We start from the raw sequence: 21,605 nt of genomic DNA on the forward strand, positions 1-21,605 counted from the left end.
TGCTGGCTTTGACGAGCAGGCTGTTTTATTTTTCTTCTCATTTAATGCAGTATGGAAAAAATATTATGCTCATTTGACAGTACACTTATCGCTATTGTGATTTATTGTCTTCCTGGCTTTCTTTTCAACAGAAGGTCCCAGAGCAGGTGACTGCAGATAAAAAAGCATAATTTAAGCAGTGGGAAAAGACAAAACCCACTCACAACCCCCAAACCAATAATCCATATAGTGCTATGGAGGTGGGTGGGTGGGCAGCACATTTTAAAGTTTATCAAGTGGTCCACCGAGGCTCCCACAGTGGACGTTGGGCAGGGGCAGGGGAGTTTTGAAAGCCACTGTGCTGGATGTCCAAATAGCCTTGTAAAAACCCCAAGTGTTCTGAAAGGACTTCCACAATGAAAGAGCTCTGGAGCTTTGCATTCAAAGATGGTGAGATGCCTTTGCCTGCAAGTGGGACTTCTCTTCCAAAGAGCTTGAGAGCAAAGCTGGACACCCACAGGACCCCTGACCATTAGGTCCAGTCGTGACCGACTCTGGGCTTGTGGTGCTCATCTCGCTTTACTGGCCGAGGGAGCCGGCATACAGCTTCCTGGTCATGTGGCCAGCATGACTAAGCTGCTTCTGGCGAACAAGAGCAGCGCATGGAAATGGTGTTTACCTACCTTCCCGCGCAATGGGACCGAGCAATGGGAGCTCACCCCGTTGCTGGGATTCAAACCGCCGACCTTCTGATTGGCAAGTCCTAGGCTCTGTGGTTTAACCCACAGCGCCACCCGCGTCCCGGACACCCACAGAGACCCCTCCAATTGCTGCCAAGCAGCGCCTGGCTGGGACAATCAGCTGGTTGGAAGCGTGGCTGAGTTTGCCCGGAGTGCAGAGCAATGTAGCGAATGAGCAGTGCAGGCTGGTGGACAACAGGTGTGAAGTGAGCAGAAGTTGCGCATCCACATCCACACCAACACCTAACATACATTCAAAGCACCTGATACCCTCCAAAAAATTCTGGGAATTGTAGTTTGTGAAAGGTGCTGGGAATCAGATGGGAAAACCACAGGATACTTGGGTGGGAGTCACTTTAAATGTATGGTGTGGACCTTCTGGCTGTTGTTCTTGTGGAATTACAACAACAACAGTTCTCTTATTTGTACCCTGCTTATCTGACTGGGTTGCCCCAGCCACCTTTCAATGTTTGGCTTTGATTTCCTCTGAAGTATTTGGCTTGGCTGATTGCATGGGCGCTCTCGTTTCTGGCCAGTTCCCTGTGTGGGCCAAGCTTGCTTGGGGGCAATGAGGTGGGGTGGGGTGGCTCATGTGGGGGGTGCCTCAACTAATGGCCATAGTTCCTTGGCAGAGCCTGGCATGCTGAGGTTCCAGGGTCAATCCCCTGTGGCATCTCAAGGGAAGAACCCTGCCTGAAATGTCCTCACTGCACACCCCTAACTCTGATCAAGTTAAAAAGCACTGTTTATTTGCGGATTCCACTTCCCACGTCCCTCCACACCGAGAATTTTCTTTCAAAAATAGACATCTTGTCCAAATGACGGGTACAAAAAAGATCGCAAACTCTGACAACACAAAATGCAAGCAGGCAATAATGGATACTTTAAAAAAGAATTTGAGGAGAACTATTTAAATGTGTGGGTGGCGCTGTGGGTTAAACCACAGAGCCTAGGGCTTGCCGATCAGAAGGTCGGCGGTTCATATCCCCGCGAATTCCCGTTGCTGGGTCCCTGCTCCTGCCAACCTAGCAGTTTGAAAGCATGTCAAAGTGCAAGTAGATAAATAGGTACTGCTCCGGCGGGAAGGTAAACGGCGTTTCCGTGCGCTGCTCTGGTTTGCCAGAAGCGGCTTAGTCATGCTGGCCACATGACCCGGAAGCTGTGCAACGGCTCCCTCGGCCAATAAAGCGAGATGAACGCCACAACCCCAGAGTCATCCACAACTGGACCTAACGGTCAGGGATCCCTTTACCTTTTTTTATTTAAATATGTTAGTAGTAGCAGCAGGAGACTGGCTAGCGAGGTGGTTGGACCTTTGGAGGACAGATCTCTGTGCTGATCTTCTAACAAAAATGTCCCTAAGGTCTGTGCTTGAGGACTGGAAAGTAGTCAGTGTAGCACTAATTTTTAAAAAGGGATCCAGGGAAGATTAGCTTGATGAGAAATTGACAGGAAGGGTTCTTATAGTTAAGATAACCAAGCATGTAGAAGAACAAGCCTTGCTGAAGCAGAGCCAGCATGGCTTCTGCAAGAGCAAGTAGAGTTTTTTGAGAGTGTCCACAAGCCTATAGAAAGAGGGGATCTGCTTGACATTGTGTACTCAGACTTTCAAAAAGCTTTTGATCAATACCTCACCGAAGACTCCCAAGCTTGTCATAGACTAATTGATTTATTTACTCTATTTAAAATATGTCTGGGCTGCCGTCCCAATTGCAAAAGATCCTGAGGGTGCCTCTTTGGTTGTGTGATGCATCTTTGCTTTGGTTGTCCCTCTAAGGGCATGTTTCAGGCATCAGCACCCTCAACCCAGCTGTTTAAGAGCAGCAGGAGAGAGAGGGATGTGAGGGGAATGGGCACAGCAGGATTGTCTTGGAGGAGAGTCTCTTGGTCCTGATAGGATTATCTTCCTCAAATATTGCTCCAAAGCTGCCACCCGCACCTTTGAAAAGTGCCTTGAGTGGAATTTATGTGATGTTCTTCGAATTTCACCTGAGCTCTGCATATCTAAATTCCTGGAGCGCCTGAAAGTTTGTGTCTGCTTTATGTTTTATTACTGTTGTTCATACTGGGTGCTGCTTGTTTTATAATAACATTTAGTAATGACTCCCCTCCCCCTTTATTAAACAACTTTGGTTATCTTGAGTAAAACTCCATGGTGCTTTGATCAATCCAATTATCATTAGGCAAGCCTCCCCATTTTCTGCAGAGGGGTCTTTTCAGGACAGGATAATTTGCAGAAATGGGCACTAGCCTTCATGTTTTTTTAAGTCCTTGTTTGCTGTCATGTGGACTAGTAACTTTTCTGCCTTTTTTGTTTTTAATAAGAAGGGGTGCAGTTGATCCAAAGCTATACACAGGGACATCGAATTTGATCTTGGCAGGAGAAGAAAGCATGGACTGAACTCCATGGTGCCTCATTTTGTCTTGATTGCAGCCACTGCAGACCCTCCCAAATGTCCCTATTTTCCAGGGATAGTCCTGGATTTACAGCTGTCCCAATTTCTGATTTGATGCTGGAATGTCTTGCTTCTGCTTAGGACGTTCCTGTTTTCATCAGCGAAATATTGGAGGGTATGGAATTATGCGACCTCCTGAGCCAAGGATAAAAGTAACCTTACAACCTTTGGAAGACGTCTAAAGGCAGCCCTGTATAATTTTCTTATATTTTTATATATGTTGGAAGCTACCCAGAGTGGCTGGGACAACCCAGCTGGATGGATTGGGTATAAGTAATAATTTTTTTTTTAATTGTTGTTGTGGAATAGGACATCCCTATTTTCATCAGAGAAATGTTGGAGGGTATGCACGCTGTATTTATTTATTTCGTATTCATTTCATATAATTTATATCCTGCTTGCAGAGGTGTAGCTAAGGGGGACGGGGACACAGTAGGTGCCACACTGTTGGGGGCAGCACTTCCTGCAGGGCCAGCAGTGCACCGGAGCCACGCATCTCTCCTGGGAGTGATGCAATGGCTCGGGCACCTGCAGGCTCGTGCATGCCGTTGCCTGCTTGATTGTAAAACAAGAAACAAACCAACCTGCAAAGCGGTTTACCAGAAAAATGTGCCATTTTTGTTAGTGCCACAGTACGTAAAAATGGTCCTGGGCTATGCAGGCAAATAACAGTGTCCCTGAGAAAGTACTGAGTGTTTTCCCCTTGCCATCTACACCCAGCACTCCCCTTGTCTGGAAAAATCTAGGTGCAAGGCTGCTTAGTCACCCAGCTCGTTGGGCAGAGCCCGTGGGTCCCTGCAGAATAAAGGAAGGAGTCCAGCCACCAACCAGAGCAAATAGCTGTAGACCAAAGTTTATTGTGCAACAGGTTCAAAGAAGAAAGTTTGAACCCTGAGAACAGAGTGACAAGAACTTTTAAAACTTCCCACCACATCCCATGATACAGTTCGCACAGCATCATTGATACATCAGCTTTACATCACTGACATGTCACAAAGGGGGAGGGGTAGACAGGGGTTACACTAGTTCAACCCAGACTAACATGTCCAGACAACTCCTTGATTCAAGATTAGCATAAGAAGACATGTCAGGGCTCAAGACCCAGGTATAAGATTAGCATAGGCAGACACCTCTGAAGTCCCACCACCCAAAGTACAAGAGAACTTCCTTTGCATTTCTGGGCCCCTTGGCAAATCTGGTGATGGGATTAGGTTTTCCTTGGCCAACAATCAGCTCAGCAATTGTCACCTCTGGACAGTTCCTGGAGTCCTTTTCTCAAGGGAAAAATAGCTTTGGAATGGAGGAAACTGGCAAAGGAGTTGATTTTATATTATTTTTAAAGCTAGGTAACTTCCCTGAGCTGCCAAGCTGAAAGGATACGTTAAGGCATAATATTTGGAACATTTAACAACTTTAAAGATGTGCCGCCCCCCGTAATTTCCGTAACCCTGGGTATCATACTGAAGCCGGATCTACAAGCTTCCGGTCCCAGAGGAGGGTGTTTTGCAGGCAGGCCTGAACCCCAGAAACGCTTCCTGGTTTCGAAAGGAGCTGCAAGGCTGCTGGTTTCCTGTTCCTTAGGGAGAGCCCCAGCCTTTCAAGCCAACTCCAAACGCGCACTGGAGTAAACAAAGCTTTGGAAATCCGGGAGTGGTGGGCACAGGGAGCAAGAATATATATTGCAGAGGCAGAGAGATGTGGGCGGCGGCGGCTGCTGCTTCTCCTCTTCCTTGCTCTCCTTGTTATCACGACAGTCGTGTCTCCAGCACAGCAACAAAAGCGGAGCCTCTCAGGCTTGTGAAGGCGGCGGCGGCGGCGGCGGCGGCTTCTTCCAAACTTTAGAGCTTTCACAAATCTCTCCCTGCCTTTTCAGGCACTCAAAGGCTTCCTCAGGCACTTACTTGCTCCGAGAAAGATTATAGCAAAGCTTTCTGCTTTGTGCTTCTCCACCCAGGGGGTCTCCAGATTGCTGGGCCATTAGGCGCTTGAATGACCTCCACCCCCCCCTTCCTTTTTTTTTTATGGTGGTGGTGAGATATTTCTAAACTCCCTTTTTCACATTGGCTTTTGATGGCTCCTTAATGGCCCACACCAGAGCCAGGGCAAAGGACATCGCTTCATCCCGATGGAGGAGGAGGGGCCAGCCTCTTCCCTTTCCTTTGGCCTGGAAGGCTGTTGAATCCGAACCAATCCACTTCGTTTTGATCTGCCTCTTCCTCCTTCCGTGGAACATCATCTGGGATTCAGGCAAGGAACATCTGGGGGTCCTAGCAAGGTGCAAAAATATACCCCACCCCCAAGACACCCTCCAAGTGGTCCCTATTTTCCAGGGACAGTCCCGAATTTAAAAGAAGCCATCCCTGCAAGGATCCTGTGCATGTTTACTCACGAGTAAGTCCCACTGCCTTTAATGAGGCTTGCTTCCAGGGAGACATGCCATTGACTGCAGCCTAAATGTCCATTTTGACAGCAGAGGTCGGCATGAATTTGAATCTGTGAGCAGAAAATTTGATTCCTACAGGGTTTTGATCCCCATAGAGGGTGTCTGTGGGGGTTGGCTTTTTTTAGGCGGGGGGGGTGGATTCTGCCCTTGGGGTCTTCTTCTTCTTCTAACCTTGGGGGTGCGTTGACCTGCAAAAGAGTCCAATGGCTTCTTCAAGGGCACAGCATGCAGGAGAAGTTTCAGCCACGCACATCCTCGCCCCCCTCCCGCACCCCCGAGCCATTAATTTCAGCTGATAAATCTGCAGAGCTGTCTCAAAAAATGTCAGGAGGAGCAGCGTCGGGAGCAAATTGATAAAATGAAACAGCAGTTTGGTCACCGAGGTTGGACGGGATCCGTACGCAAATTGCAGAGAAGCCCAGAAGAATCTTTGCCCCCCCCCCGGCCGCCGCCGCCCCCCCCCCCGCAACCCCACCTCCCTGGCCAGCCAGCCAGCCAGCCGGCATGGATTTTCCTCTGCCCCATTTATGATGATAGGAAGTGAGCGGATAAAACACAGAGCTTGTGTGACAGGGCAGGCAGCAGGCTAGGGCAGGCCTGGAGAACTGATTGTGGCAGGGCGGGGTGTGTGTGTGTGTGTGTGTGTGTGTGTGTGTGTGTGTGTGTGTGTGTGTTCTCCACAGATGCTCCTGGCCCAAGAGGCCTGTCATCCCTGGCCAAAGGTGTCCCAGGCAGCAAGATGAGGGTGTCAGACTAGGGCTGGAGAGCCCGGGTGACATGAGCCTGAGCTACCTCTCCTTCTAGCTTACCTGACAGGGGTGTTGTGAAGGCAAAAGGGGTGAGCCCCAAGCTCTTTGAAGTGGCATAACAATATACAGTAATAACATATGTATGTGCAGTGCTATTTTCGGGGGGGGGACACAGGGCTATGCATACCCCTAAACATTTTGTGAATCTAAGTTTGGCCTCATTGAGGGGCAGTAATTCAATATGAGTAGGAAAAAGAAAGTACCCCTAATTTTTTTTTAAGGAAAAAAGCACTCTCTCCCCCCCCCCTCTCTCTCTCTGTGTGTGTGTGTATCTCAAATGTTTTATTTGAAGAAGCTGCACAAGTGAGCAGGGAACTGCCCTCACAATGACAATTTGGCTTTTGACAGTTTTTAAAATCCTCCTCTCTGGTTTTCTTTTCTTTTCTTTTTAAATAATATTTATTAACAGTTTAAAGACTATAAAAGAAAAAAAATTCAACGAAACAATACAACACAATACCAAAACAAAAACACTACGTAACCCTAACACAAAACATTGAATTAACAAAGCAAAACAAACACAATTTAGAACACATCCAATAATTTCAATATCTTAACCTCCCTCTCTGGTTTTCTTCTGTTTTCCTTGGTGTTTTCTAAATTGGCATTGCTGTTTGTGATGCCTTTCAATTGCCTTGTGGCCCCTTGCGAAGGCAATTCAGAAGCACTTTCCTTAAATATTCATTAATGCTTCAGTGGGTTATTAGAATTGCTCTGTTCTGCACGTGGCAGGGGGGCTCTATGGCCCCCTGCTTTGGGCCTGACTTGTGGGCCACTTGACAGAAAAGCACTATCCCACCCCATGCCCCTACAGGCAGGACTGAAGGGTTGCAGCCTTCCTGCCTCATCAAAGGAGGGCACATTGACATTAAGCCACTGGGGAAATGAGGACATCATCCTCCCCCTACACCTTGCATGTTCCCTTCTATCGCATTGCTAGGCACTCAGAAGACTGTGGGGGTGGGGTGGTACTGGGCCTATGGGACAAAGGTAAATAAAACAGGCATGTGTCAATGCACCTATATGCAGGCCTCTGAGCAACTGAAGGCAGTGAGTGGCACACAGGCCCTGTGCTTGAATCACACCTCACAGTCCTAGTATCATAGAACTGTAGAGTTGGACAGGGACCCTCAAGGGTCATCTAGTCCAACCCCTTGCAGTGCAGGAATCGCAACAAAAGAGTCCCTGACTGGTGGCCATCCAAGCTGTGCTTGATAACCCGCAACAAAGGAGAGTCTTCCACCTCCTGAGAGAGTCTTTTTCACGCTGAGCAGCTCTTACCACCAGGAAGTTCTTCCTTATGTTTAGTCAGAATCTCCTTTCTTGAAATTTGAATCTATTGGTTTGGGTCCTCCCCTCTGGGGCAGCGCAAAACAAACTCCATCTTCCATGTGACAGCCCTTCATGTATTTTAAGATGGCTTTTGTGTCACCTGTCAGTCTTCTCTTAAACATACCCAACTCCCTTAACTGTTCTTGGTAAGACTTGGTTTCCAGACCTTTTATCATCTTGGTCTCCCTCCTCTGCACACCTTCCAGCTTGCCAATATCCTTCTTAAACTGTGGTGTCCGGAACTGGACACAGGACTCCAGGTGGGGCAGAATAGTGTGTTGCTATGACTTCCTTTCATCTAGACACTAGACGTTTGTTGATGCAGCCTAGAATTGCCTAGCATCCTGCCAGGGGAAAGCACTGGGGATTTTACATGCTTGGCAATCCTGCCCAGACCAGCCCCTCCGGGGTGGCTGGGGCCCATTGGGACTGCTAGGGCAGAAGGCAGGAAACCCAAACAGCCCATGGAGCCAGCGCCAAGGCCAGGCAGAGCCAGGCAGGTTAGGGTAGGCTGAGGTCAGACGGAGTCTTCAGTCCAAATGGAGCCAGCCTCTGCTGCAGCCTCTGCACTTGAAACAGGCCTGCAATGGGGAGGGGAGTTTCAAGGCCACAAGATCTGGAAGGAGATTTGGGGGCCAGCACAAAACTACCCTGATCTCAGGCCAAGATGCCACTGGTTGACTGTCAGAACTGAGGCTAGATTTGCCTGGGTGCTGAACTAGTGCTGGGAGCTTCGCACTGCCTCTCCCTCCCTTGGGACAGTGAGGGTGGTTCTGAGTTCGAGATGCGCCTCCTTCGGTCTTCCGAGGCAGAGAGTTGCCCAGAAAATACCCTTTTAGAAAGCCGTGTCCTTTGTCCTCCTCTGTTGCAAAGGCTTCTGGGAAGGCCGGGAGGCAAAGCAAAGAGGAACCCAGGAAGCAGCAGGGGCCGCAGTGTGCAAAACGGGAGAGGCAGGGGATCCTTGAGAAAGAAAACGAGAACTCTTTCCCAATGAGAGCCAAACACTTTTGTTGCTTGCAACAACAGGTGCAAACACCTGCAGGTGAGATTCAGTACTGAACTGTGTGCACACGCAGGCAGCCACACCCCCTTCCTTCCCTCCACCTGGTGCCCTCCAGATGTTATGGGATGTAACTCCCATCAGCCCTTGCAGCCAACATGGCTGTGCTCTCACCAACAGACCCAGTATCGTACGGACGTGCTGCCTGCAAGGGCAGAGGTGAATTGCGGTCCACAGCATGTAGAGGACACCAGGTTGGCCAAGCTTGTTATATTAACCACACACACACACACACACACACACACACACACACACACAAATGCAGAGAAGATGGAAGCAAAACAGTTAATGGCAAAAAATTGCCACATTTCCTTGCTTAAAAAAAATAAGAATGCTCCGTACGAATGCAGCCTGAGGGTACAAAATGTGCCGAGGATGCAAAGCCATCCAAGGTAGCAAAATCTGCCAAAGAGCCAGCCCCCACCCTCCAAAAAAAAGGGGGGTTTTCAGCAAGCAAATGAAATGGCTGAGCAGTAACATGGCAGATAAATTTGAGGCTGACAAAAGTGCCAAGTGAGGCAGAATTGCAGCCATGCAGGGCAGTAGCAGTGCCTGGATTCTCAATGAGCTGCTTCTCCTTACGAGAGAGGAGGCAAGGGTAGAAAGTTGTAGGGAAGCCGTGGGTCTGGAGACATCCATGGAGCAAACCAAAGGCCAAAAGGAGCTGGGCGAGACAGGATATTTGCTCATAGAAGAGCATCTCAGGCTAGGGAACTGAGCCCTGAGAGAGAGAGAGAGAGAGAGTGTATCTTATACAGTGGTACCTCGGGTTACATACGCTTCGGGTTGCATACGCTTCAAGTTACAGACTCCACTAACCCTCGGGTTAAGAACTTTGCTTCAGGATGAGAACAGAAATCGTGCTCTGGCGGCATGGCGGCAGCAGGAGGCCCATTAGCTAAAGTGGTGCTTCAGGTTAAGAACAGTTTCAGGTTAAGTACAGACCTCCGGAACGAATTAAGTACTTAACCTGAGGTACCACTGTATAAGGCCAGGAGTGCCCTTATTGGTTCCCTGGGTCACCTGATTCCTTCTGGGTGCAGCTCCCCTTTCCCTCAAGGGATGGCGCTGTGGAGCCTCTGCTCCTAAGGTGGCGTAGAGAGCGAATGCCATTAATGTTCCAAGGACTGGCTAAAGAAGGCCCCTTCCAAGTCTATGATCCTAAAGAGAAAGAGCAAAGTTTAAAATGCCTTCCTAAATGCAAGCACTGAAAGAGCACGGAGGGAGGAAGTTCCAGACGTGAGGAACTACAACTCCCAGCACCCCTGGCAACGTGGCCAATAGTCAGGGCTCATGGCAGGAGTTGTAGTTCAGCAACATCCAGAAGGCCAAAGATTCCCCACAGCTGGCTTAGTTAGCAGAGGGCCCACTTTGCATGCAAACAATATTGGCTTCAATCCCTGGTGTCTACAGTTTAGAGATCAGATGACGGGGAAGAGCCTTCTCTGTCGGGTGAAGGAGAGCAACTGCCAGACAGAGTAGACAGGCCTGGCTTTTCCTGGACAATTGGAGGGTGCCTGGGAGAAGGCACTCGCTTCCCAGCTCTCCTGCCTTTTGCCACCCATAGTACCCTGCTAAGTTGGGTGGCGGTAGGGGGGAAAGATTGCTCTGCTGGATTTCACACCCCTGATTTGAGCAGGACATCCCAGAATTACAGAAGCCCATTTGGGTTTCTGATTGGATCTCAGAATGTCCTTTTTTTCGGTCTGGCACTTTGGTGGAAGTCAACTTGCTCTTGCGAGAGCTCAGGACCCCAAAAAATGAGCGTCCCAATGTTGATAAGCAGGATTTGGGAGCTTCTGGTATTTGCCAGTGGGTGTGTCCCACAGATGGCCTCTGACCAAATGCTAACGTATGCCCTAGGACAGGGGTCAGCAAGGTTTATCTTGCCTGGGCTGGATCGGTCCCGTGGAGATACTTCTGTGGTCCAGATTGCGGGTGCGTGCGCAATTTTCGGTGTCTGCGCAGACGTGATTTTCGGTGCTGAAGAAGCAAGTCCCCATGCCACGCTGCACCGCTTTAGCGCAGCGTGTGAGTGGGTGGCTCGGTTTGGGGGCGGCTCATGGGCTGGTCAAATGACCTCTGCAGGCCACTTCCGGCCCATGGGCCTTAGGTTGCTGATCCCTGCCCTAGGAAGTGGGCAGTCTGTGGCACAGAGAGTCTTCCTGCATTTCTGCAGCAGGAGGCAGCAGCAGCAGTAAGAGGGAGAGAGGTGGGGAGTGTCTCCCTCCTGTTGAGCCTGCGCAGATGAAAAGGCAGCCACGTCAATCAAAGGAAAGACCCCCGTGATCTCTAGAACTCTGTTGGCGGCAGAAGCAGTTTTTTTTTTGCGGGGAGCATGAAGGGAAGTCTGGACTTCCTGGGAGCAGTTGAGTAACCTCGTGACCTTCAGAGTCCTTGTAGGAAACTTCTAGGATGTTGCACGAGCAAATTCAGGCATATGAGAAGCTGTGCCTCACTTATGTGGCTCTTTCCAGTGGGAGGTCCATTTCCACACACCCCTCCACTCTGCTAGATGAGGATAGTTTTGATCAGTGCTTTTTTTCTGGGGGTACGCAGGGGTACGCATATCCCTAAACATTTTGTGACTCTAATGGGAGAAGAAACTGAATTTTTAATTTTTTTTAGTTTCTTCTCTAGCACGGTGAATCGTCATTTTTGTTGTTACCCCCAATGGCAGCCTCGTTTCGTGTCACGGTGCTTCTTGGGTCTCAGACAGAATCGAGCATTTAATGTGTGAAGTAGGAGTTGGAATCTAGCATGGTGATTGGTCAGTTTCGTTGTATTTACTGTTTTTATTTTTCCCGATTGGAGCTATAAAATGGGGATTTTATTGAGTCAAAATGAGAGTACCCTTAAACCTTTATTTGATATTTTATGCTGACTTGGATGTTAGCTGATTTCAGTACTGACTCATCCACCAAACTGGGGGGTTTGGTCAACATTAATTCTACTCGAGTATAGACCCGTTGCAGTTAGTAGGCACGGCTAACATAGCTCCCCTGATGTCAGTGAGACTACTCTGAGAACAACGTAGCTGGGTTCAACCTGCACACATGGCCCCCAAATTCTGGAAGGGCCCCCTTCCCACCTCGCAGGGGCAGCAGAAAGCAGCACCCACAGCAGGGAGGGCAGGATTCCAGCTCCCAGCATGAATCTTCACCCTGAAGCATTTGGCGAAAGTGGCATTTCTTCCTTGGCTGACGCGGTCCTTAGGACATGGCTTGTAGTCTGAAGTTGTTCCTCACTCTGGCATTGTGTGAACAATGAATTTAGCAACTAAATAAACAATTAAATAAAGGAATCAAAATAAGTAGAAATGTGGAAGCTGTTGAGCACCCAGGCTCAGGTCAAGGGTCTGGTTCTGGTATATGAAGCCCTACCCAGCTTGGGACCAGGAGATCTGAAAGATCATCCCACCCCTTATATGCTCTGCGGCTGAAGCCTTCTTGCTGACACTAAATTATCAGGACATCCTTTCCATACGATGTAGGAATTGGGCCTTTAGTGTGGTAGCCCCTCTGCCCTCTGGAGTGCCCTCCCCTAGAATAGTAAACAAACACTGTCTCTGTTGTCTTTTTGGCACCTCCTGGAGACCTTCTTCCAGTGAGCCTTTTGAGTGGAGATCTTTGTCCCAGTCTGCAGCAGTACAATGGCACCTTGGTTCTTGAACAATCAGTTCCGGGAGTCCGTTTGACTCCTGAAACTGTTCAAAAACCAAGGCACGGCTTCCGATTGGCTGCTGGAGCTTCGCAAACTGGAACACTTACTTCCAGGTTTGCGGTGTTCAGGAGCCGATCTGTTCGACAACTAAGCCGCTCAAGTACCAAGGTACCACTGTACTGGGATTTGTTTTTTTGCATAGAATAGAATCATAGAATCCTAGAGTTGAAAGGGACCAAGAGTCGTCACTTGGTCCAACCACCTGCAATGCAGGAATCTTTTAGCCTAACGTGGGGCTCGGAACCCACAACCCTGAGATAAAGAGTCTCATGCTTTTCTGACCAAGCTATTTATTGCTTTAGCACTTGTTGTTTGCTGGCCTGGACTCCTTTCGGAGGAGGGGTGTAATATGAATTTAATTAATAAGATGGAGTGCAGATGGCTCACCTAACGGTTCCATGCAGAGCCCTGGCATATTTCTCTTGGGCCAGTGGCTGTCCGTGTTAGACTCCTTCATTTCTCTCTGGGGTAAAGGAGTAACCTCCTTCTGGAGCAGCCCCCAAGAACCCCCCAAGCCTGCTGGCCATTCCCGCCCCCCAGCCCCCCTCTCTCTGGCTGCGACTGGGGCAGCATTAGGGGTGCAACGACAAAGCTGTGAGTTCTGCACCTTTTTTCCTTATCGCCCTGCCAGAGAGCACAAGAGAGTGCTTGTCCAAGGCTGGCAGGCGACAGGCCCTTGGAGCGCAGCAATCTTGTTTGGGTGTGGAGCAACTTCCGCTGCCCACGTAGCTCGGGAGCATTTTATTAAAACTGCTTCCCTTTCCTTATTATTATCTCTCTCTCCCCCCCCCCCCTTCGTGCTTCTGTTGGCGGGTAATAACAGGCGATATTTTATTTATCCCCGATCCCGTCAGGACAAGCTCAGATCTAATCGGAACAGACTTCTGCTTGAATTATTGAGAACAGACCACAGCAAAGCAAAGGGAAAGAGAGGTGGGTGTTCGCGTAGGAAGGAGGGAGGGAGGGAGATGGGCCAGCGCCCGCCTGTGTGGCCGACACATTTTGGAAGAGGGAGCCAAAAGGCTGTGGGGAGGTCCTGCAAAGGGATCTCAGCCCTGAAATCAGTGTTAGAAACTCAGATATATCAGCCAGGTGCCAAACAGCTCCCTAAACCAAGGTTAGAGTCACCAAAACAGAACGTCTAGCTGCCATTTTGGGGCAAGATGGCTCCAAAGTCTTATTTTTTCAAAGGATTGATGGGCTGTGATTGGTTATCAGCTAAACACCTGGCTAGTTCAGATGACAGGTCAAGATCTTTGAGAACTTAAAAAATAAAAATCACTTGATCTAGGGACAGTTCACATACGTATTGGCCTATTCTGACCTCTTTTTCGTAATGGTGACACGGACCTTTCACAGTGTAAAAATATTATTCACAATTATTATTATTGGATGTTTGATGTTTTGCTATGTTTTATATATGCTGTGGGACGCGGGTGGTGCTGTGGGTTAAACCACAGAGCCTAGGACTTGCCGATCAGAAGGTCGGTCCCCGTGACAGGGTGAGCTACCGTTGCTCAGTCCCTGCTCCTGCCAACCTAGCAGTTCGAAAGCACATCAAAGTGCAAGTAGATAAATAGGTACCATTCTGGCGGGAAGGTAAACGGCGTTTCTGTGTGCTGCTCTGGTTCGCCAGAAGCGGCTTAGTCATGCTGGCCACATGACCCTCAAGCTGTACGCCGGCTCCCTTGGCCAATAAAGTGAGATGAGCGCCGCAACCCCAGAGTCGGTCACGATGGACCTAATGGTCAGGGGTCCCTTTACCTTTATATATGCTGTAAGCCGCTCAGAGTGGTGAGGGGAACCCAGCCAGATGGAGTATAATTAATAAAATAATTACTACTAATACTACCACTACTACTTCCTGCTCAGGCTGCACAGAAAAGTCATTTTGGTTTCTGGAATTTATTCTGATTGTGCAGATAAAGTACAACTGATAGAATTCTACAGGATGGGGTATTAGTGTGTGAAAACGGTCCAGATCCAATGATCCCCAGGCATGCACCTCCAGATGGTGGAGACGTCAGGCACCATCCTGGCGCCCGGGCATCTTCACTTGGTCGCAAGTGGCCAATAGCCAGGTGGAAAATGCGCCTGGCTAATTTTGAACACTGCCAGCAAGAGCCGAAGTAGCAATATAGGAGAAGAATTCCCTTTCGCATGCACAGAGTGCCTTTTCTCTTTAATAGCTGGGTGGGAGTGAGAAGCAAGCCTGGTGCAGCTTCTCTTTTTGCTCTACAGCTGTGAAAGGAGGAGCAGCATATCATGAAATCTAAAAGTCCACAGTGGCTTAGAGCAGTGATTCCCAAAGTGGGTGGTACAACTCCCCCCCCGGGGGGGGGGTCAGTGGAATTACCTAGAAGGGCACAAAGAGGCAAGTGGGTGGCGAGGGGTGGTGCTGGAGGTGGGAATGACTATCAGACGGAAAAACTGACATCAATTTTGCATCAGTTTCATTTAATTTATTAAACTACAGGGTTTTAATTGGATTTTGAGTAAATGTGCCATTAATTGTTACTGTTTTGAATTTTATTGTGCTATTATCTTCCTTAGTGGGTTGTGCAAACTGCTGTTATGAAGAATGTTTTCTATAGGGTAGAGAGCACTGGGGATGAGCACTTGGTGGAACAAAGGGGGCAGTGGCCCCCAAACGTTTGGGAATCACTGACTTAGATGAAGATGGCGGACAGACCCAGCAGCTGGCTGGCAGAAGCCCACACCTCAGACCAAGAGCCCTCCCGCCCGGTCCCAATCCCACACCCTCTTCTGGTCCCCACTCAGTCGCCAGAGGCTACTGTGGGGTGGATGTAGCCCTTAAAAGAACACAGCAAAGCTCTGCTGGACCAGACCAAAGGCCCACCAAGCCCACTACCCTTTCCCCTAGAGTCAGCCACCCACAAGTCAGCCCCCAATAAGCCCCAAAGCCAGACAGGGAGGCAGCAGCCCTGCCCGCTGCAGAACTCCCCACCCGCTGCAGCTCATTTAATTAATACATTTATTTAGCAGAATTTGTACACCGCTGACTCATCAAAACCTCTAAGTGGTTTGCATAAAATATAAAAACTTAGGCTTCAGAGAGAGAGAGAGAGACGGAAGAGAGAACTATTAGCAGAGGAAAAGGTGAGTGTTGCAGCTGAGTCTAACTAAAGATGTCTGTTTAAATTGGATCTCTCCACCCCCCTTGACACTTAGCGAAGCTCTTCAGTTTAATCAGGCAGCAGCAGAAATATCTAAAACTCTTAGGAACAAGGGAAGCAGTGCACCATGGGAAAGAAATGGGCACCGCGTTTCTCTTTCCTAAGCATTTCTACCAAATTATCAGAGAGAATGTCCAACCCACAGTGGAAGAATGTCCTGACAAGAATAGCTCCCTGTGACAACACAACCTCCAAGTGTGTGGGGGTGGGTGGGTGGAGAGATTCCTCTTTTGAGCCCCCAAAGCGTTTTTCTGAAGGGCCAGAGCTGGAAACTCCAGGAGATTGCTAAAGCATGTTCCTTGCTCCTGGGTGCCTTGAACTGAACCTGCCTCTATCCAATTCAGTAGGGAGATGTCTGCAGTCCTGCTGCCTTGCTGAATGGTATCCCCTGGGTCCCAACAGCCTCTCCCCAATCCTATCTCCCTACGAGGGAGGCCAGGTTGGAAAAGGGTTCAGAGGAGCACCACAAATATGGTACTCAGAGGGCTGGAAAAGGAAAGGTTGAAAGAACTGGAGAAGTCTGAGGAAGGACACGATAGCCCTCTTCAGATCAATGGAGGGCTTCTAAGGGCCAAGGCTGCTTCAGAAGGCAGGATGAGGCCTCGTGGGCTTGAGTTACAGGAGGGAAGATTTCAGCTGAACAGCAGGAGAAAACTCTTGTGGGTAAGAATGATTTGACAGTGGAACCAGCAACCCAGTGGCAGCAGCTCTCTGGGGTCTCAGATGGGGCCCTTCCTAGCCTTACCCAGAGATGTTGACAGGGGCTGAACCTGAGACCTCCTGCATGCAGAACGGATGCTGCACCACTGAGCTTTGGCCCCTTTCTCTCCTTCTCCCTCAGAGGTCAAATCTAGCCAGTCTATTCCAGGGGGCCAGTCAATACCAGTGCCCAATGGGACTGGGGTGCCCTCGCCAGCTGGGATGCCCACTGGGATGTGCAAAAAGCTGGACATCACTTTCTGTTGGAGCGTCAATTTATGATGACAATCTTAAGAGTCGGGCATAATGTAGTCGTAGCTCAGTGCCACGGAAGGGGAGTTTGTGTTCGTGAGAACAGGCAACACTTGGGCAAAGGCACATATGAACTGTAGAATATTCCAGGAGGAGGCTGTGTGGTTGCTTCCATGGGCAGAGGGATCTGCAAAGGGATGCACTCTGCTGAATTCAAAAACATGAGGAAGGAAGGATAATATCTAATAAATATATCTTTGCTTAGTATCCATACACATTCCTGTACCTGCTCCTATGAAGAAATTTAAAATGTTTATAAATGTATCAGTCCAGGAACGGCAGACTCTTCTGCTGAACTTCTAGCTGAACATCTTCCACCTGCATCCTCCATGGCTCTGATGAACACCATTGGGGCTCTTCTGCTCAGGTCCTGCTTGCAAGTTTCCCACGGGGGTATCTGGTTGGCCTGATCCAGCAGCCTCTCCTTATGATATCCAGTTCACAGCTGTGTTCTTCAAATATCTGAAGGACTGTCCGTCATACAGTAGACAGAGCAGACTCAGCCTCTGTTGCTCCAGTGGGTGGGAGCTGCAGGGAAGCAGATATCAGCTGAACACGAGGAGAGGCTCTAAGGGTTGAGAGTTGCAGAACAGAATCCCTTGGGAGGGAGGGCACTTTCCTCCCTGGAGGCATTGAAGCAGCAGAGGGGTGCCCACCTTCTCAGGGGTGCATGGCAGGGGTTTGGTCTTGGTCCCAAGGGCTCCAGAATTCTGCATTGTTGCATCTTCACACACAGGCAGGCTCCCAGTGGAGAAGAGGGTTCTTTGGGCATTGCTGAGAGCACCACTTTTGCCCGCTGAGCGTGGCATCCGTGTCCTCTGCCATCATCTGTCTCCCACCATCTCTCCAACCCAAGGCAGTGTTTGTTCTTTCAATAGGAGATTTGTTAGAAAATCACGATTGCCTGAATATACGTTGCCACAGTTCAAAATACACTGATGCTTCTGCTGTTGATCTTATTTTATGCTTCTGAGGTTATATCCCACTTTTCTCCAATGATGGAACCCAAAGTGGTTTTCGAGGGAGGGCTCCCATTGGCCACCTCCCATCCAGGCACGGACCAGACCCTGGGACCTCCTGATGCATGGAATGGCAGGCTCTCAGTGGATGGAGGCTTCCTCTATTGCATGCATTTGCAGTAAGGACAGGATGTGGCCCATCCACTCTCCCTCAGGCAGAAGCAATACTAACCCTGGCCAGGCAGGCGGCAGCGGGGCAGGACTGAGCACCACTGCCTCTGCAACTCTGCCACTCATGCCAGTTGGGTCAGAAGGCATCCTACGTATAATAGAGTTGAGCTCCCCCACCTGGTGCCCCTCTCCCTCTCTTCTCCAGTCTTCTTTCTCTTCTTATGGGTGTTTTTGTTGATGCTTATCTTCTATTCCTTAATGTTTGTGTTTGGCTGAGACCATATAACACCGGTCTTGAAAGACCTACACTGGCTCCCAGTACGTTTCCAAGCACAATTCAAAGTGTTGGTGCTGACCTTTAAAGCCCTAAATGGCCTCAGTCTAGTGTACCTGAAGGAGCGTCTCCACCTCCATCGTTCTGCCCGGACACTGAGGTCCAGTGCCGAGGGCCTTCTGGTGGTTCCCTCATTGCGAGAAGCCAAGTTACAGGGAACCAGGCAGAGGGCCTTCTCAGTAGTGGCACCTGCCCTGTGGAACACCCTCCCATCAGATGTCAGAGAAAAATAACTACCAAACTTTTAGAAGACATCTAAAGGCAGCCCTGTTTAGGGAAGCTTTTAATGTTTAATAGGTTATTGTATTTTAGTGTTTTGTTGGAAGCCGCCCAGAGTGGCTGGGGAAACCCAGCCAGATGGGCGGGGTATAAATAATAAATTATTATTATTATTATTATTATTATTATTATTATTATTATTAGTCTGTCCAAGTTAAGTGCTGCTGAGGTGGCTTTTGCAGTGTCATCCTTGGACACGAATGTTAGTTCTAATTTGACAGTGGTTTGGAGGCTGTGCCTTGCAGAAATCATGAGGACCCGTGTTTTTGTGCCACGATTGGGTGGGGGCACTGGTAAATGCTGGGCAGGTGATCATTCTTACAGCACAAACCATGTCAGCTTTAATCTCATTGGGAATGCCTTGGGAGGGTGTGAGGAAAGCCTTGTGAAACCCATGAAGACTCGTGCCTTAGATTCATGGATTACGCTGTAAATATTCAGCACTTGCCTGGTCCCACCCCATGGAACAAAAACACAGAGCCAAGGCATGGAGCTTCAGGGCTTTTACAAGGCACTCGTCCACCCCTACCACTACTATCAAATTAAAATGGGTAGGGTATGGAGGCAGCTGAGAATGTGATCATCAGTTGAACATGACTCCATGTGAGGAGGGATGTGCTTCAGCCACACGAGTGGCGGGAAGGAGATCTGCAGAGCTGCTCCCCAGCCACTCCACCCTCTCCCATAGGGGCCTGTTGGGAAGAGCATCCCAGATAAGGTTTGGAGAGCCAGTGGTGGTGTAATGGTTAGAGTGTCCGACTAGGACCTGGGAGACCTGGGTTCAAATCCCTTCTACTTGGCCATGAAGCTCATTGGGTGACCTTGGGCCAGCCACTGCCTCCCAGCCTCATCTACCTCACAGGGCTGTTGGAATCATAGAATCACAGAATTGCAGAGTTTGAAGGGACCCCGACGGTCATCTAGTCCAACCCCTTGCAATGCAGGAATCATTTTTCCCAACGTGAGGTTCAAACCCTTGAGATTAAGAGTCTCGTGCTCTACCAGCCAAGCTATCCCAGCTGCTTATCCTGTTGTGAGGATAAAATGGGGAGGGGGAGAACTAGGTATATCCCACCTTGAGCTCTTTGGAGGAAAGGTGGGATAAAGATGCAGTAAATAAATAAGGTTCCCATGACATCCCAATAGAGGGGGAGAAGAGTCTGATGGCCTTCATCCTCATCCTCCTCTTCTTCGGCTGACCCCCACTGCTGCTTCCCTTTCGCTCCATCTCTGCCCCTCCACCAGCTCATTCTCTCCTCCCAATTCTGTTTCAGTGGGTCCAGACCAGGGGTAGGCAACCTAAGGCCATGGGCCAGATGCGGCCCAATCACCTTCTCAATCTGGCCCACGGATGGTCCAGGAATCAGTGTGTTTTTACATGAGTAGAATGTGTCCTTTTATTTAAAATGCATCTCTGGGTTATTTGTGGGGCATAGGAATTCGTTCATTCCCCCCCCCCAAATATAGTCCAGCCCACCACATGGTCTGAGGGATGGTGGACCGGCCCACGGCTGAAAAAGGTTGCTGACCCCTGGTCCAGACCTTCTTGCAGGGGGTGAGTGAGGGGGCAGGGAGGCCTTGGCAGGCAGTGCCTGTGTTGGCCTTCAAACACAGCCAGCCACCCTGCTGTCTTAGGGAGCCTCCTCCGCATTCTCCCAAGAGAATGGATGCCTGGATGCCTGCCCCTTTGGGCGACAACACCCGGGGCTCAAATCAAACCTTTTCTTCCAAACAGCATGGCTTTTTTGTCTCAGCACTTCACACCTAGGAATCTGGAGCAATTTTCCTAGTGGGGAATCCGCTGCTGCGTTTCAGGAGACCCAAAACAAAAAACGGGAAGCTTTTCTGCTACAGGGCCTTTGCTCCATCAGTGATGCAACCTGGGGGTCTGTGTCTCTCTTCCCCCTCTTCCCGATTTCCTCCTCTCCTCTCCCTCCTTGCTTTCTTTCCCTCCCTTCCTCTCTCCTCTGCTGCACGCTGCTCAGCTCCTTTGCACTGCAGTGCCTGACATAGAGTGGGAAATGATGATTAATGACAGAGGGAGGGGTTGGAGCATCCCCAAACTAACTCAATGCATGGGGAGTGGGAAAATGTGTGTGTGTTGAGAGAGAGGGTGTCTCTCTCTCTGTGTGCGTGCCTACATCTCCACACTATTTGGACGGCTTCCAGAGTGGGGAACAGCATCAGCCAGCTTTGTCTCTTGCAGCGAAAGCCGGCAAAGAGCCTTGTGCTGCCTTATATTTGTATAAGATGAGCAAATGGAGGAGGGCCGAAGCTTCCGCAGACCACAGACCATTCCCCCAGAGGCAGGAAGTGCTTTTAGTTATGCAATCATTCTTAAATTTATATCCCACCTTTCCTGTGAGGAGCACAAGGTGATCTACACACAGGTCTTCCCCGTGCCCATTTTATCTTCAAAACAACCTTGGGGAGATAGGCCAGGCTAAGAGTCAAGTGGGCTTCATTGCTGAGTGGGGACTTGAACCCTGGTCTCCCAGGCCCAAGTCCGACACACTGAACCACTATACCACACTGGTCCTCTGAGCTGAGATGTAAGAACCTAAGAAAATCCTACTGGAACAGGCCAATGACCCATCTATGTCCAGGATCCTGTTTTCATAGTGGACAAACAGATGCCCCCATGAGAAATCGGCATGCAAGATTTGAGCACAAATCCCCTCCTGTGCCCCTGTTTTCTAGGGGCAGCCCTGGATTTACAGAAGCTGTTCCAGTTTCTGATTTATCCCAGAATGTCCCACTTTTCCTTTGGACCTCCCTATTTTCATCTGATAAACGTTGGAGGGTATGGAGTTCTGTGAAACCCCCAGCCCCAAGCCAAAGAGATAAGTAACTCTACAGTGGTACCTCAGGTTACAGACGCTTCAGGTTACAGACTCCGCTCACCCAGAAATATTACCTCAGGTTAAGAACTTTGCTTCAGGATGAGAACAGAAATCGTGCTCCGGTGGTGTGGCAGCAGCAGGAGGCCCCATTAGCTAATGTGGTGCGTCAGGCTAAGAACAGTTTCAGGTTAAGAACGGACCTCCAGAACGAATTAAGTACTTAACCCGAGGTACCACTATACAACCATTAGAAGACATCTGAAGGCAGT

General features: G+C 49.4%; 1 protein-coding gene across 27 annotated transcripts in view; it reads left to right on the forward strand.

Annotated features, from left to right (window-relative positions):
- The window catches only part of NRXN2 (neurexin 2), a 345,498-nt gene that overhangs the window by 14,995 nt on the left and 308,898 nt on the right, over positions 1 to 21,605 (forward strand). The window contains exon 1 of one of the 27 annotated variants that reach the window (XM_083716393.1): positions 4,922 to 5,566. The exons of the other annotated variants lie outside the window; for them this stretch is intronic. The gene's annotated coding sequence lies outside the window, so the exon portion shown is untranslated. Of the gene's footprint in view, positions 1 to 4,921; positions 5,567 to 21,605 lie in introns of those variants that run through there. 27 annotated transcript variants of the gene reach the window in all.

Source organism: Podarcis gaigeae, assembly GCF_964106915.1.
Source record: "Podarcis gaigeae genome assembly, chromosome: 16".
Lineage (NCBI taxonomy): Eukaryota > Metazoa > Chordata > Lepidosauria > Squamata > Lacertidae > Podarcis > Podarcis gaigeae.